Consider the following 16,370-nt stretch of genomic DNA (forward strand, 5'->3'; position numbering starts at 1 on the left):
TTTCGGTCTCGTGGCCTTAAATTGCGCGTGCTCGCTTAGTCTACAAGTCCGTAGGGTGTCCCATCTGTCATTTTTCCGCTTTAAAGTGTGCTAATCAGTGCCCCCTTAATGCGGTCTACGGCGAAGCCCGCACTGCAGCAGGCTCGGGCACTTTATCAACCCAGATGTCCTTGTGAAAGAGCAATCAGACGACGGATGGGAGGAGTTCACACTGACGGGCAACTTCTCTTCCTATTTCCGGCGTGACGCCAGAATACGACTCCGGTGCATCCACGTAGACTCACATCAAGGGTCCCTAAAGTCTGCACTCTATGATGTCATCAAGGTGTGGACTCTGAGGAGGACCACAAGTCCGGAGTGTGCCATTTGGGACAGGGCCTTTGTCAGTGACGCCCTCTGCCGGTTGGGAATACCAAGATGGCCGCTCGAACTCTGCGCTGGCTTCACCTCAGGCTGTTCCATTAAATGTTCTATGCGCAATCCAGTCATTTATATAGATCAGTGGTTGGAACGGTGGACGGTGACAGTGCTTGGGGTGGGAAGGCGGTGAGTATTTCTGATGCCATGTTTTTATACAAGTCATAACGGTTTGTGAAAAATCACATCTACTCTGTGACTGTAAAATGACGGTTTTGAAATGAATATGGTAGTTACGTAACCCCTAGACTTCAGTTATCATGAAAAATTTCAGATTTGACAATATGGGACCTTTAAGTGTCTTTTTTAATACTTTCTACACCACTTACATAGTTACATCACATAGTTTTATGCTGAATAATAAGGAAAAATGAATCTGTTACTTTCATGTCTGTACTAAAACTTTTCACTTGAATACGATACGTTCAAATAAATAAGTTACATTTTCTAAGATCAATGATAATGGCAGATGTTATATACAGTGCACAAAGAATAAAGTCACATTTAACTGAGAGCAGTCCCTCTTTAGAAATGAAATGTATTTAAATGTATTATTAAGAAGATCTGGTGCATGAATTTTAATATTTAAAGTCATTGCTCTGCCTTTGGACCTCAGATATCTGCATGATTGAGAGAGTAAGACCTACACTGAGGGATGCTATCAAAATGTTATGTAAGGGGAATATGTTAAATTATAAAATATTGTATCTCTACGTTTGTTCTACTGTACTTAGAATAGATTTTGTTTTGTTATAATTTGCTTTCACTGTATACTTATTTGCCTCCAAGACACAAACATATGACAACAGATCTATTGGAAGACCTCAGGCAGTGCTAACACATAATAATCTTTGCTCAATATCTTCTCAAGATCCTCGCATCTGTTTCTCACAGAGACTCGCTAGACGCCTGCGGTTCGCTCCATTAAAATGCTGCAGGATGTCCGCGAACCCCAAAGTCAACATAAAAATTTGCGGAGCATGATATTAGTCATGTATTCCTGTACTGTATTATCAATAAGAGACTCTGCTTTGAAAGTAGACATGTGGACATGTTCGACTGCAAAACAAAGAATTGCCATAAGAAATGCAAAAACAGAAATACATCACACATAGGAATGCAGTTTTTAAAGACGCCGAATAGACAGTCAAATATACTATTATATAAAATAGATCTATAAAGAGCACAGTAGAAAATATTCCTAGATCATTGTTTCATGAAATCATCTTTTAGATGATTTGTCATATGGTTCGTGATGAAACTGCTTTTACCTTTGACCTCTGTCTTTATTTCTGCATCTTTATGCCTCCAACTTTTGTCTCTCTGTGTTTGTCTCGTGAAATAAGTTTAGGATGAGCCGACCACCATCATCATCAGTTTTGTTTAGTGGTGAGACTCATTGAACATCTCTAGCTGCCCTCTGGATATATTAAATAAAAACAAAGCAAAGGGTATGACCTCATTTCTCTGTTTCAGTAGCGCAGTTGGCCTTTTAAACTTTTATCACTTTTACAACAAGTGAATGAAGGTATGAGCAGAAGAGACTTGGGAAGACTCACGTCACTGAGGTGTATGTAGATTATTTCTAATTCAAGCATAAATATTATGTAGACCTCACCATGGTAAAGATGCTTCCAGAACAATACACTGGTCAAGAAATGACCGCACCTTACGGAAAAAAAAACTTTAGAAGGACATCTAAAAGAGAAAAAGCTGTGACCGTGGACTTGATTTGTCTGAAAGTCGATAGTACTTTGATAAAATGAAAGATGTGCACTTTGCTTTCCTTTACCGTACGTTTCTTTTATTGGTTAAGTGCTTGCTTTTAACAGATATTACAATATTTTTCCAAAGTGACAAAGCACTAAAAGGATTTTTAGGAATGTAAAACCACAATCCATCTTAAAACTGAAACTTTATTTTCAGTGTTTTGAGTCCATGCACATTCTGAATTACTGTAAATATTCAAGTGTTTACAGATACACTTTGTTTGATATGTTATCTAATGCAATGATACTCTTACATTTAAAGTGTGAGTTAAGGGTCCAGATATCTCATGGGAGAACTGTGTACAATAAATACCTCAAACAGCAAAGTGCAGGTACCATTTGGCACGGGGGTGAAATGTGTCCTGTTTAGAAACCAAATCATTGAAGAGTAAAGGTTTAGTGGAGAGAGAGATGGTGCTGGTGATATGTGCTGAATGTGAACAGCACCATAATAATAACCTCTATATGAGGCAGAGATATAAAGAGAGAGCCTGAGATGAATACAGGCAGAAGCTATGATGAAAGCAATGGGCAATGTATGAAATAAACACACATCAGTATTATATATTTATATATATATATATATATAACTTGAGTATCACAGCCAGCTGGTTAGGTAAACCTATAGAAGAGTATTTAAAGGTGCAGTGTGTAATTTTTAGAAGGATCTCTTGACATAAATGCAAAATATTATACAAAACTATATGATCAGGGGTGTATAAAAACCTTTCATAATGCACCGTTATGTTTTTATTACCTCAGAATGAGATATTTTTATCTACATACACCCAGAGGGTCCACTTACATGGAAGTCGCCATTTTGTGCTGTCATGTTTCTACAGAAGCCCATAACGGACTAAGTTGTCTCAGACGATGACATGTTTTTCCGGTTCCAGCTAACGTAGCTCCTCTATGCGTTTCAAAAGCGAGGGGTGAGCAGTGGATTGAGCCGTTGGTGGCAATGTGCAACCTCACCACTAGATGCTGCAAAAATGTACACATTGCACCTTTAAATGAATTCATTTTTGAAATAATAAAGTGAGTAAACATTTCTTCATTTGAAGAGTTTGGTTCCAAAACGCAATAAATCCATTTTGACTATTTTGGATAAAAACGTGTTTTCTATACCAAGAAAGTGACAAGATGAAAACCACTAGTTTCTGTTACAAACTTTCACATAGCATCTTTAGGTGATAAAAACATTAAAAATTCAATTTTCAAAGATTTATATAAAAACTGATTATTTTTATGCAAAATGCAATAAATCCATGAGGTTTTTTTCTAAGTGCTATAAATCAATATATAAATGTGCATTCATCTTTGCCATGTTATATTCATTTAGTTGACTAGTGATATACACTGATTAAAAATAAACATTAATGGCATTAATCAAAACACTTACTTTATCATATTAAGAACACTGTCATTGCTGCTGTCATCCTTGGGACGTCGTCGCTAAACTTTTTTGACAGCGATCAGCTGTAAAATGTTTTGGTCCTGCTTGATTTTCGTTGACTTCGAGTAAAATAATGGAAAGTTTTTCATGAGATCCCCTGGGGTCAATGTGTTAGCATGACAGAAGCTTGATGCTGTCGGGAAAACACGCAACAGCCGGCATTTTTTCTTCGCCTGAGTGCCTCTCATGTAAATTATTCAATTTTGATGGCTTACGTTTCTTCCCCGTCACAGAAAACCACCACAGATTTATCAATGCCATCAAAAGTATTATTTTGTTTTTGTTTGTTTGTTGATCACGGAGTACAAAGTAGATGAGGAAAACTAGGATTCAGTTTGTATTCAAAGCGCCACCATTATTGTTTACAAGGCGTGGAGTGGTGCGCTGTGATTGGTTAAGTGGATTTATTGCATTCTGCAAAGAAGGAAGACTGGCATTTGTCGCGATTTGGAGAAAAGGGAGAAAAGATGAAAGAAAACACGCCGGATATTGGATTTTGTGTAAAATTAAGAATTTACTTTTTAATACTGACCAGATACAACACTGATTTTGGTGGTAACTCATCTTTTTTTAAATGGCGTTTATTGCATTTTGGAACCAAACCCTTTAATTTATTTATGTTGTGTACAGAGCCCAAAACCCATGATGAGTTCCAGTTAGAACTATTTACTGCTTTTACACTGCAAAAAAATATTTTCAAGAATAAAATTTTATTTTTCTATTTTTGTCTTCTTTTCAATAAAAATATAAAAAAAATTCTTAAAGTAAGATGCTTTTTCTTGATGAGAAAAACGACCCAAGGAAATAAGTTTAGTTTTTAGACCAAAAATATCAGATTTAAGTGATTTTGTGTATAAAACCAGCAAACATTTTTTTTTATTTAGTGTTTAAGAAAAATGTTCAATAATTTTTTTCTTACCCCATTGGCAGATTTTTTTGCTTGTTTTATGCATAAAATCACTTATATTTGATATTTTTGGTCTAAAAACTAAACTTATTTTCTTGGGTCGTTTTGCTCATCAAGGAAAAGCATCTTAATTTAAGAATTTTCCGATATTTTTACTAGCAACAAGACAAAAATACTAAGAAAATGTTTTCTTGAAAATATTTTTTTGCAGTGTATAAGGTGTCTAATGTATTTGTATGAAGTGAATTGTGCATATCTAAGATTATTATAAAAAAATTATAAATCAACATTAAAGGGGGAAAGCAAATAATAAAAAAACACACAAATGAGATTGATATGAATTTGAACGAGACCATAAGAAACTCCATATCGGCAAAAGTTTTTGGCTGTAAAAAGTTAGGAGTAATGATGAGTTTCTAAACCTTATGTTTTTAACAGAAAGAGAAAGATACTCGAGCAGCTGAGATTTTCCCATCTCAGTGGTTGTGTTATGACAGCAGACTTTAAAAGCAGAGTTTGTCCTCTGTCAGACAGCACAGCGGGTGATGCACTGTTTAATTCTCCTCGCTTCAAAACTACCTGTCTCTCTCTGAAAGTGAGCTGCATTTCTCTTTATTCTCTCACAGCAGCGCTAAACTCTCTTTCTGTCCTATTCAAACCAAATCTAATGTGAAGTTGCTATGCTAGGCTGCAGGGCGATGACACTTTCATTTTGCCAGCTGAATAATCTAAGCTCCAGTAATGCTTGACAAACTGATGGGAGGAGAGGACGGCTGTGAGTCTCGGACGCGGCGACCTCGCCCATCTCCGCTTCTCCTCTTAGCTTTTATTCACACATCTGCAGTAGCTGAAGTGACGTTTGATGTTAAATAAAAGCTACTTTCGGGGCGGCAGCAGATTCCCTTTTGACACAAATTGATTTTGCATTAAATGAATGTTAAAAATCCCTTTTTTTCTGTTTCGGACGGTAGTATCATTATTAAGTATAGCATGCACCAATTACAGATGTATACTGATTAAACAAGATGTGCATTTTAACTGATTTAGAAAGCATTTTAAATATATAATATTAACAACTGATTTAGGATGCATTTTTATCTTGCATACCATTTAGGAAGGTTAGTATAAAGAGACTGTCTAGTCAAGTCAAGCATTAACAGAAAACTATATCTAATGATAATGTTTAGCACATGCTCTATGGACAGTGAATTACATTACCTCTATTGATATCTGTCTTATATATGTAATATTTATAACATTTAAAAGCTATTATTAATATTTCTATAGATTGTCTTTAAATAGTGACTCGGCAGCTGTGGTAAATAAAAGCTTTCTACAGTACGTTAAGGTTAATGGAGTTGTTTATTGACCCCGATGTAATGAAGCTTCTATTTATGATACTTTGACTTGACAGCAGTTTAATTACAGTTGTGATGTATCTGTTATTATCAGAAACAGTAATGTGGACACTGCAGGCTTTGTGTTTGTGTGTCATCTTTGATTTGTTGCTAATAACACTCATGCTATTACTTGTAATGACCAAAGGAGCAGAGCAATGCAATGCTGCCCAATACAAACAGCCACTACAAATATCTACAGAGTCGTTTCAGTTCTCTGCCTGTGACCTTGCTGGCTTTATTTCATCACTTTGACAGCATCTTATAGGCTTTGCTCGAATGACAGACCCTCCGCTGAAGAGATTTGATCGGTTTATATGGGAGGTTTGCGAAGACACTTTCCACATATCAACTAGAAACTGGTGTCTCATTCTATTAAAATACAATTAAATAAAAAAACATATTCATTAGAACAATGTTTTATCATTTAAAACTAGATATGCAATTCCCAAGGAATTACCAGTGCATGAAAATGCAAAAAGCTGATTGACAGAAATGTAAAAGAAATTTAGTCTAGTAGTTTACCTGGCTGTTGACATGTTTTAGTGTGAAGCTAGCATGATTTAAAAAAGTTATCATGATGAAATATGATGCTAGCATGATTAGCATGATTCAGCATGACGTTAGCATGATGCTAGCATGATTAGCATGAAGCTAGCATGACTAGCACGAAGCTAACATGATGCTAGCATGATTAGCATGAAGCTAGCATGAAGCTAGCATGATTAGCATGAAGCTAGCATGATGCTAGCATGATTAGCATGAAGCTAGCATGATGTTAGCATGAAGCTAGCATGATGCTAGCATGATAAGCATGAAGTTAGCATGATGTTAGCATGATTAGCATGAAGCTAGCATGATGCTAACATGATTAGCATGATGGTAGCATGATTAGCATGATGTTAGCATGAAGCTAGCACGATGCTAGCATGATTAGCATGAAGCTAGCACGATGCTAGCATGATTAGCATGAAGCTAGCACGATGCTAGCATGATTAGCATGAAGCTAGCACGATGCTAGCATGATTAGCATGAAGCTAGCACGTTGCTAGCATGATTAGCATGAAGCTAGCATAATGTTATCATGATAAACACGAAGCTAGCATGATTAGCATGAAGCTAACATGATGCTAGCATGATTACCATGAAGCTAACATGAAGCTAGCATGACTAGCATGAAGCTAGCATGATGCTAGCATGATGCTAGCATGATTAGCATGAAGCTAGCATGATGCTAGCATGATTACCATGAAGCTAGCATGAAGCTAGCATCATTAGCATGACGTTAGCATGATGCTAGCATGATTAGCATGAAGCTAGCATGACTAGCATGAAGCTAGCATGATGCTAGCATGATTAGCATGAAGCTAACATGATGCTAGCATGATTAGCATGAAGCTAGCATGATGCTAACATGATTAGCATGAAGTTAGTATGATGTTAGCAGTATTAGCATGAAGCTAGCATGATGTTAGCATGATTAGCATGAAGCTAGCACGATGTTAGCATGATTAGCATGAAGCTAGCACGATGCTAGCATGATTAGCATGAAGCTAGCACGATGCTAGTATGATTAGCATGAAGCTAGCATGAAGTTATCATGATTAGCATAAAGCTAACATGATGTTAGTATGATTAGCATGAAGCTAGCATAATTTGCATGAAGCTAGCATGATGCTAACATGATTACCATGAAGTTAGCATGAATTTAGCATGAAATTAGCATGATCCTAGCATTATTAGCATGATGCTAGCATGATTAAGATGATGCTAGCATGATTAGCATGAAGCTAGCATGATTTAGCATGAAGCTAGCATGATTTAGCATGAAGCTAACAAGATTTAACATGAAGCTAGCATGATTTAACATTAAGTTAGCAAGATTTATTATAAAATTAGCATAAAGGTAGCATGAAACTAGCACGAAGCTAGCATGATTTAGCATGAAGCTAGCATGAAGCTAATATGACCCAAAGACCCGACCCCCATGTCTCTATGATGTCCGGATCCAGAGATATAAGGCTTTGTTTATTATGTTGCTAGGCTGCTCATATTTGGTTGCTAGGGGCGTGGCTTAATACCCCAATAAGGATGGTGAGAGACTGATTGGATGCCTGAGTAAAATGAGCCCACCCCCATGTCTCTGTGACACTGTGATGCAAAGATATCCATCTGGGCATTTTATAATGGCAGTCTATGGGAGATGTTGCTAGGGTGCCCAAAATGGTTGCTAGGGGCGTGGCTTGATAGCTCAATAAGGATCCTAAGGGACTGATTGGATGCCTGAGTAAAATGAGCCCACCCCCATGTCTCTATGACACTGCGCTGCAAAGATATCCCATTCGGGACGTTTTTAGTTCCTTATATGGGCATGATTCCTGCCCCATTATAAGTCTATGGGGAAATTTGGGGACCTCTTACACCCCAGGGGTACAACTTACACCCCATTGTGAGGTATGTTCTTACACAGCCTGCCAGCCTCTTCAAATGTGGCAAGTCACAAGTTTCTGTGAAATCCTAGGTCTGAGCTACGACTCGTCAAAGTTTGTCGCAATGTTAAGTCTATGGGATTTTTCGGCTGCTTTTTCGCCCCTGGGGCGTAGACCGTACCCCCGATTGCTTATAAAAGTCATAGCACACTATTCCCGAATAGTCTGCACGTTTGAGAGTTTGAATGAAGTTTCTAAGTTAAACGGTTCGAGCCGTATTAATTGCGGAAATTTGGTTGGAAGAATAATAATAACTAGATATGCAATTCCCAAGGAATTACCAGTGCATGAAAATGCAAAAAGTTGTTGACAGAAATGTAAAAGAAATTTAGTCTAGTAGTTTACCTGGCCATTGACATGTTTTAGTGTGAAGCTAGCATGATTTAAAAAAGTTATCATGATTCAGCATGACGTTAGCATGAAGCTAGCATGAAGCTAGCATGATTAGCATGAAGCTACCATGATGCTAGAATTATTAGCATGAAGCTAGCATGATGCTAGCATGATTAGCATGAAGCTAGCATGATGCTAGCATGATTAGCATGAAGCTAGCATGATGCTAGCATGATTAGCATGAAGCTATCATGATGCTAGCATGATTAGCATGAAGCTAGCATGATTAGCATGAAGCTAGCATGAAGCTAGCATGATGTTAGCATGATTAGCATGAAGCTAGCATAATGCTAACATGATTAACATGAAGCTAGCACGATGCTAGCATGATTAGCATGAAGCTAGCACGATGTTAGCATGATTAGAATGAAGCTAACACGATGCTAGCATGATTAGCATGAAGCTAGCACGATGCTAGCATGATTAGCATGAAGTTAGCACGATGCTAGCATGATTAGCATGAAGCTAGCACGATGCTAGCATGATTAGCATGAAGCTAGCACGATGCTAGCATGATTAGCATGAAGCTAGCACGATGCTAGCATGATTAGCATGAAGCTAGCACGATGCTAGCATGATTAGCATGAAGCTAGCACGATGCTAGCATGATTAGCATGAAGCTAACACGATGTTAGCATGATTAGCATGAAGCTAGCACGATGCTAGCATGATTAACATGAAGCTAGCACGATGCTAGCATGATTAGCATGAAGCTAACATGATGCTAGCATGATTAGCATGAAGCTAGCATGATGCTAGCATAAAGCTAGCATGATGTTAGCATGATTAGCATGAAGCTAGCATGATGCTAGCATGATTAGCATGAAGCTAGCATGATGCTAGCATGATTAGCATGAAGCTAACATGATTAGCATTGAAGCTAGCATGAAGCTAGCATGATTAGCATGAAGCTAGCATGATTAGCATTGAAGCTAACATGAAGCTAGCATGATTAGCATGAAGCTAGCATGAAGCTAGCATGATTAGCATGAAGCTAGCATGATTAGCATGAAGCTAGGATGATGTTAGCATGATTAGCATGAAGTTAGCATGATTAGCATGAAGCAAACATGATTAGCATTGAAGCTAACATGATGTTAGCATGATTAGCATGATGTTAGCATGATTAGCATGAAGCTAGCATGATTAGCATGAAGCTAGCATGATGCTAGCATGATTAACATGAAGCTAGCATGATGCTAGCATGATTAGCATGAAGCTAGCATGATTTAGCATGAAGCTAACAAAATTTAACATGAAGCTAGCATGATTTAGCATTAAGTAAGCAAGATTTATTATGAAATTAGCATAAAGCTAGCATGAAACTAGCACGAAGCTAGCATGACTTAGCATGAAGCTAGCATTAGGCTAATATGACCCAAAGACCCAACCCCCATGTCTCTATGATGTCCGGATCCAGAGATATGAGGCTTTGTTTATTATGTTGCTAGGCTGCTCATATTTGGTTGCTATGGGCGTGGCTTAATACCTCAATAAGGATGGTGAGAGACTGATTGGATGCCTGAGTAAAATGAGCCCACCCCCATGTCTCTGTGACACTGTGCTGCAAAGATATCCATCTGGGCATTTTATAATGGCAGTCTATGGGAGATGTTGCTAGGGTGCCCAAAATGGTTGCTAGGGGCGTGGCTTGATAGCTCAATAAGGATCCTAAGGGACTGATTGGATGCCTGAGTAAAATGAGCCCACCCCCATGTCTCTATGACACTGCGCTGCAAAGATATCCCATCCGGGACGTTTTTAGTTCCTTATATGGGCATGATTCCTGCCCCATTATAAGTCTATGGGGAAATTTGGGGAGCTCTTACACCCCAGGGGTACAACTTACACCCCATTGTGAGGTATGTTCTTACAGAGCCTGCCAGCCTCTTCAAATGTGGCAAGTCACAAGTTTCTGTGAAATCCTAGGTCTGAGCTACGACTCGTCAAAATTTGTCGCAATGTTAAGTCTATGGGATTTTTCGGCTGCTTTTTCGCCCCTGGGGCGAAGACCGTACCCCCGATCGCTTATAAAAGTCATAGCACACTATTCCCGAATAGTCCGCACGTTTGAAAGTTTGAATGAAGTTTCTAAGTTAAACGGTTCGAGCCGTATTAATTGCGGAAATTTGGTTGGAAGAATAATAATAATAATAATAATAATAATAATAAAAAGCCCAGTAAGAACAGTACAGCGCATTTTCAATGCACTGTAATAACATTAGCATACAACACTTAATATAGCCGGTTGCAAACATTTATTGCTTTTATACAGCATGCTCACAAACCAAACAAATAATACTTCCTTTTTTTCCAACAAACTAAAATATTGACTGCGTCCATTAAAGGGGACAGAGAATGAAAAACCATTTTTACCTTGTCTTTGTTGAATAATGGTAGTCTACCCACATTCACGAACATACAAAAAGTGCTAGACATGCTAAACATCTCAGACAAGCTTTAACCAGTTTAAACAAAAATTGCTGCTCCACATTCATCGACAAACCATAGTTTTGTTCTGGCATTCCTGTTCAGTAGACATTCCTTTTGTTTTGCTCCATAACTTTCTATAAAACCTCATTGACACAGCACTTTGGTCCCAGAAAATACCCATAACATTGTCAGACAGGCTTCTGTGTGAACGCAAACACGTCCCATAAATGTTCTGGAATCACTCCCAGAAAGTGGACCTAGTAACATTCCCATAACATTCCTGGAAAGCCCTCTGGGTGAACAAGACACATAAACAATGCCGTAACACACCACCATCGGCGAGAGCATGAAAAAAAGCTCTAGCTACCCTGCCAACAATGCTAAAGAAAAAGTGTAGTGGACGCTCTGATTCTTGAATGCATTCTCTGTAATCCTCTAAAGCTGAGGTTTCTGCCGTCCAATTGGTTCCTGCTGATCTGAGTCATAGCTCATTACCATAAAGTTGAGCTGATTTCAATGGTAGGAGACAATTCATCCTACCACCAGGTGGCCCCCTCTCCACCAACCGGACATTGGACACTTACTCTGCTTCTACTGTCACTTCCTGGTCTTTGGCCCTGTCCCAAATGGCGCACTTCATGTGGACTTTCGGTCTTGTGGCCTTAAATTGCGCATGCTCGCTTAGTCTTGGAGTCCGTAGGGTGTCCCATCTGTCATTTTTACGCTTTGAAGTGTGCTCATCAGCGCCCCCTTAAAGCAGGCTTCGGACTTTACCAACCCAGATGTCCTTGCGAAAGAGTAATTAGACCAATCAGGCGACGGATGGGAGGAGTTCACACTGACGGGCAACTTCTCTTCCTATTTCTGGCGTAACGCTCGAGTCTGTCCCAAAATACGACTCCTGTGCACCCATGTGGACTTGCATCAAGGGTCCCTAAAGTCTGCACTTAATGATGTCATCAAAGTGTGGACTCTGAGGAGGACCACAAGTCCGGAGTGTGCCATTTAACCATGCCATTCACTCATTCAAGTTGCAAAGTATTGTAGTTGTAACCTGCATTAACAAGCCTTGCCATTGTACTTACCATTGTTCATTGTTTCTGGTTGCCTGTTCTTTGGATTAAGTTTATGGATTACCCTTTAGTCTTGTTTGCTTGGCTTTATTAATAAACTTCTGCATTTGGATTCTACCACAGTGTCCGCACGTTACAGAATACTTCGCAACATGAATTACAGAATGGCATGGTTAAATACATAAAGAGAAGGGACCTCATTTATAAAGCGTGTGTACGCACAAAACGGGTCTGACAACGTGCGTACGCAAGTTCCCATTCAAAGGTTGTGATCTATAAAAAACAAACTTGAAAGGAGAATGGGCTTTTGGGGGTTGGATCTGGGGATGATTCATGTACGCTCACTTGCAGGTGATCTGTGATTTATAAAGGGAACATTGCCAGTCTTGTTTTTGGCTTTTGTGCGTACGTAGAATTTTAGTAAGGATCCTACGCACAATTTTATAAACTGGACCCCAGGAAGTGAAAGCAGAAGCAGAGTAAGTGTCCAATGTCCGGTTGGTGGAGAGGGTGCCACCTGGTGGCAGGATGAATGGTCTCCTACCATTCATTACAGACGCTCACACCGTACATGATGTGCCGCTGCTCATCGGAGCTTGCTGACGGCTTTCATTTACTTCTGGCCACTTTGACATGCAGATTAACATTCAGGACGAGACATGTCTGCAAGCTGGACTGAAGCAGAGATCAGGGAGCTCGTCACTATTTGCGCTAAAGCGGAGATCATTCAGCAGCATAAACAAATAGCGCGTCACGCGCTCATATAAGCTTGCACACGCGTCATTGCAACAAGATATATTGTTCAGCTCTTTAAAACGGGTTTTAAATGCACATTAAGATTCACGATGAAATAATACTAGATAATAAGCAAACTTCAGACACTGCAGAGAAAAAACTACCAAGTGCAGACTTTAAACACATCACCTCTTTCAGGATCTGTGTGAACGCACACACAGATTCCAGAAAATGACTGACAGTGCGAATGTAATCTAAATATTCCGGACAAATCCCGGTTGCATTTTCTGTGATATCTGTGTAAAAAGGGCTTAAGAGTTCAGTCTATACCTCTTCATCTGATGATGATTAAGGCTATGGACAACTTTTGTTTTTATATTACACTCTATTCAAACAATCTAGTATTCAATATCATGCAGGAATGTGGGCACATCATAAGGCAACAGTGATATAGTACAACAGTTACATATTCAACAATTACAACGTTAATCACTTCTGAACAGCCTGTAATTGTAATGATGCAGGAAGACAAAAGAACAAAGGAAACCCTAGGGCTATATGTACTGTACAGGGGCTAACAAGCAAACGAGACACACCTGAGGAGACAAATCAACAGGGGAACCAATCAACAAATAAACTATAAAGAACTACAAATACAAGACAGAAAACAGGAACTCATTACATAAGATGATTACATAACCCCCCCAGACAATTTGGGTCCACCGGCCTTGAAACCATTGGGACCACTGGAACTCCAGCTGCACAACCAGAAATCAGCGGGAGGGCCACCAGGCTGGAAGCCAGGCTCCAGTGCCTTGTATACACTATCTTGGATTCAGGAATGGCACAACCCTGCTGAAAAAAAACAGCATACCAGCACCAAACCAGCATCAGCACCAGCATCCCATGCTAGTCACACCAGCAAGACCAGCATATGTTGTGTTTTGGTGCTGGTATGCTGGTGACCACCAGCTAAACCAGCATAGACCAGCATAATTTCCAAGGCTGGGAACACTAGTGTGGTATGCAGGTTGTGAGCTGGCTCTGGAGAGGCAGCCATGTTGTGGTTGGGACACCATTAACAAAGGGCACACGGGTTTCTGTAACTGGCCTGGCACAGCCCACAGAGCCCGATGTCTACTGCCTCCTCTGCCTCGCCCACAGTGAAGGGGACCAGACCAGTAACAGAGCATTCTCATTAAATTCCATCAGCAATCCTCAAGGACCATCATGGATGAGTTGATCTCTCAGTGGTTGGTTCAGAACATAGCAATAAAAGTCAATTAAAGCAAAAGCAGGGAAAGTTTGAGACGTGTGCAATGTCAAGGAATTTTTGGATGTGGTCCTGCCGAATCTATTTTTGCTGGTCAGATGTTCTGTAATGATGCAGGAAGACACAGGAAGGCAGCGGATCCAAATGCAGTATAGGTTTAATAAAAACAAAGAAAACAGAACAACGGTGGAAACAGACATGGCATACATCCAACAACATGAAACAATAACCAACAAGGAAGCTATATATATACAGCACACACAGGGGCTAACAAGACACACATGGGGAGGCAATCAACAGGGGAACTCGGAATACAAACTAAAAATACACAGAACAAGATCATTACGGTTGTGTTAAAATCAACAGATAAGCAACATACTGATTCTGCAGTCTAAAGTCATCATGCCACCTTCAAACATAACGTATATAAAATATATGTAGGCTATGTCTGTTGATATATACCAGTATTCAGTATAACAAGATTTGACATCTTGGTGCTGTGAATGTAAATTTGTTTCAAACTAAAACCAGGGTAATTGTAATCCATTGTTGGGTCAAAAATAAAAATGTTCTGGGTTAATTTGACCCAACTGCTAGGTTCGTCCTTTTTGACCCAATGCTAGCTTGAAAATAACCCGGTATAGATAATAGCTCTCCCTCAAGCTTTACTCATTTGATTTTGAGCTTCAGAGATGTTGGTTTATTGTTATTTTGTTGATTTTTAAGGCTGTATGATAATGTGGTTTAGCACTGATCCTGCACATTGCCCATCTGTTCTTGTGAGTGCTCTGATAGAAAACTGCTGTGTTTTTTGCTGATGCAGTTGTCTATGGCAGCCTGTGCTATCATTATTTATGCATTGACGCATTAAATAATTCGGCACTTACGGCACCTTCAGGCATTAAGCATGTGGCATCTTTGAAACTTGACACATCAAAGAGTCTGTTTACACCTGGTTTTACCCTTACGAAAATTAACCATGTTTTTTTGTGGTAAAAGTGTAGTAACCATGGCTTTTTGGTGTATTGATTACTAACAGTAAAACCATGATTTTACTACACTTACCTTGGTTATTTTGTGGTTGCCATGGTTTTACTACAGTAACCATGTTTTTTTTTGACTGTAGTAAACCATGGTTAATTTTCGTAAGGTTAAGGTGTGTTTTGGTCAATTGAATCATGGTTAATCGAAGTGGATGAGAGAGACGCATGTCCCTTCACACCTGGTGTTTTAATCTGTCTCTTTTGTCCACTTTTGACCGTTCTGTCTGTCTGTGGGTGAGTCCTTAAAACACGAGCAGGAGAAATGACGGGGTTAAGTTGACGTCACTTCGCACAAGCCCTGAAAAGTGAAGGCAAAATGTCTGGCGATCGAGACTGGTCCTGGGCTGCGTTCCACTCCAGTTTTTAGATACGCACTTGTCAATGTATGGTAACCCATACTTGGAATGTGACCTCTGCATTTAACCCATCCAGTGAATAGTGAACACACACACTGCAAGTCGTGAACACACAAACACCCGGAGCAGTGTGGGCAGCTCCCCCAACACAATTGTGACGTCACTTCACCAGCTCGCGCTTCGCACAGTTCAAATGATGGAGGGGGCGGTCTCCAGTTTCCGTGTGATCAAGGGCTTTGGGCGATCCATTAGAACCTACTTCAAGTGTTCCAGCAGTAGTGGGCACTTATACAACGTAGGCAATGACGTACATCTGAGTGAACAAGACTGAGGGAAGCTAACAAGGGAAGGTCATAAAAAACCAAACTGGAACGCAGGGCTGGTATAGGTCATAAACCCCGCCTCCCTAATGTTATTCAATAAGATTTGAGACCAACTAAACAATTTAATTACACTTAAATTATCTTTTTTCCAAAGCTAGTTTCTGTCGTTTACTGTACTTTTTATCACGCTGATGTAAATCAAGTGTTTGTTTTTAAAATAAGTTTGTTTTTAGTTATTTCTTTAATGCTATAAAAACGTTGGTGTGACATCATGATTGACAGCTGTGATATGAGGGCAGGACTTTG

General features: G+C 39.4%; 1 protein-coding gene across 6 annotated transcripts in view; it reads left to right on the forward strand.

Moving 5' to 3' along the window:
- gria3b (glutamate receptor, ionotropic, AMPA 3b) overlaps positions 1-16,370 on the forward strand; it is a 176,893-nt gene that overhangs the window by 145,358 nt on the left and 15,165 nt on the right. The window lies entirely within an intron of this gene.

Source organism: Paramisgurnus dabryanus, chromosome 16 (assembly GCF_030506205.2).
Source record: "Paramisgurnus dabryanus chromosome 16, PD_genome_1.1, whole genome shotgun sequence".
NCBI lineage: Eukaryota > Metazoa > Chordata > Actinopteri > Cypriniformes > Cobitidae > Paramisgurnus > Paramisgurnus dabryanus.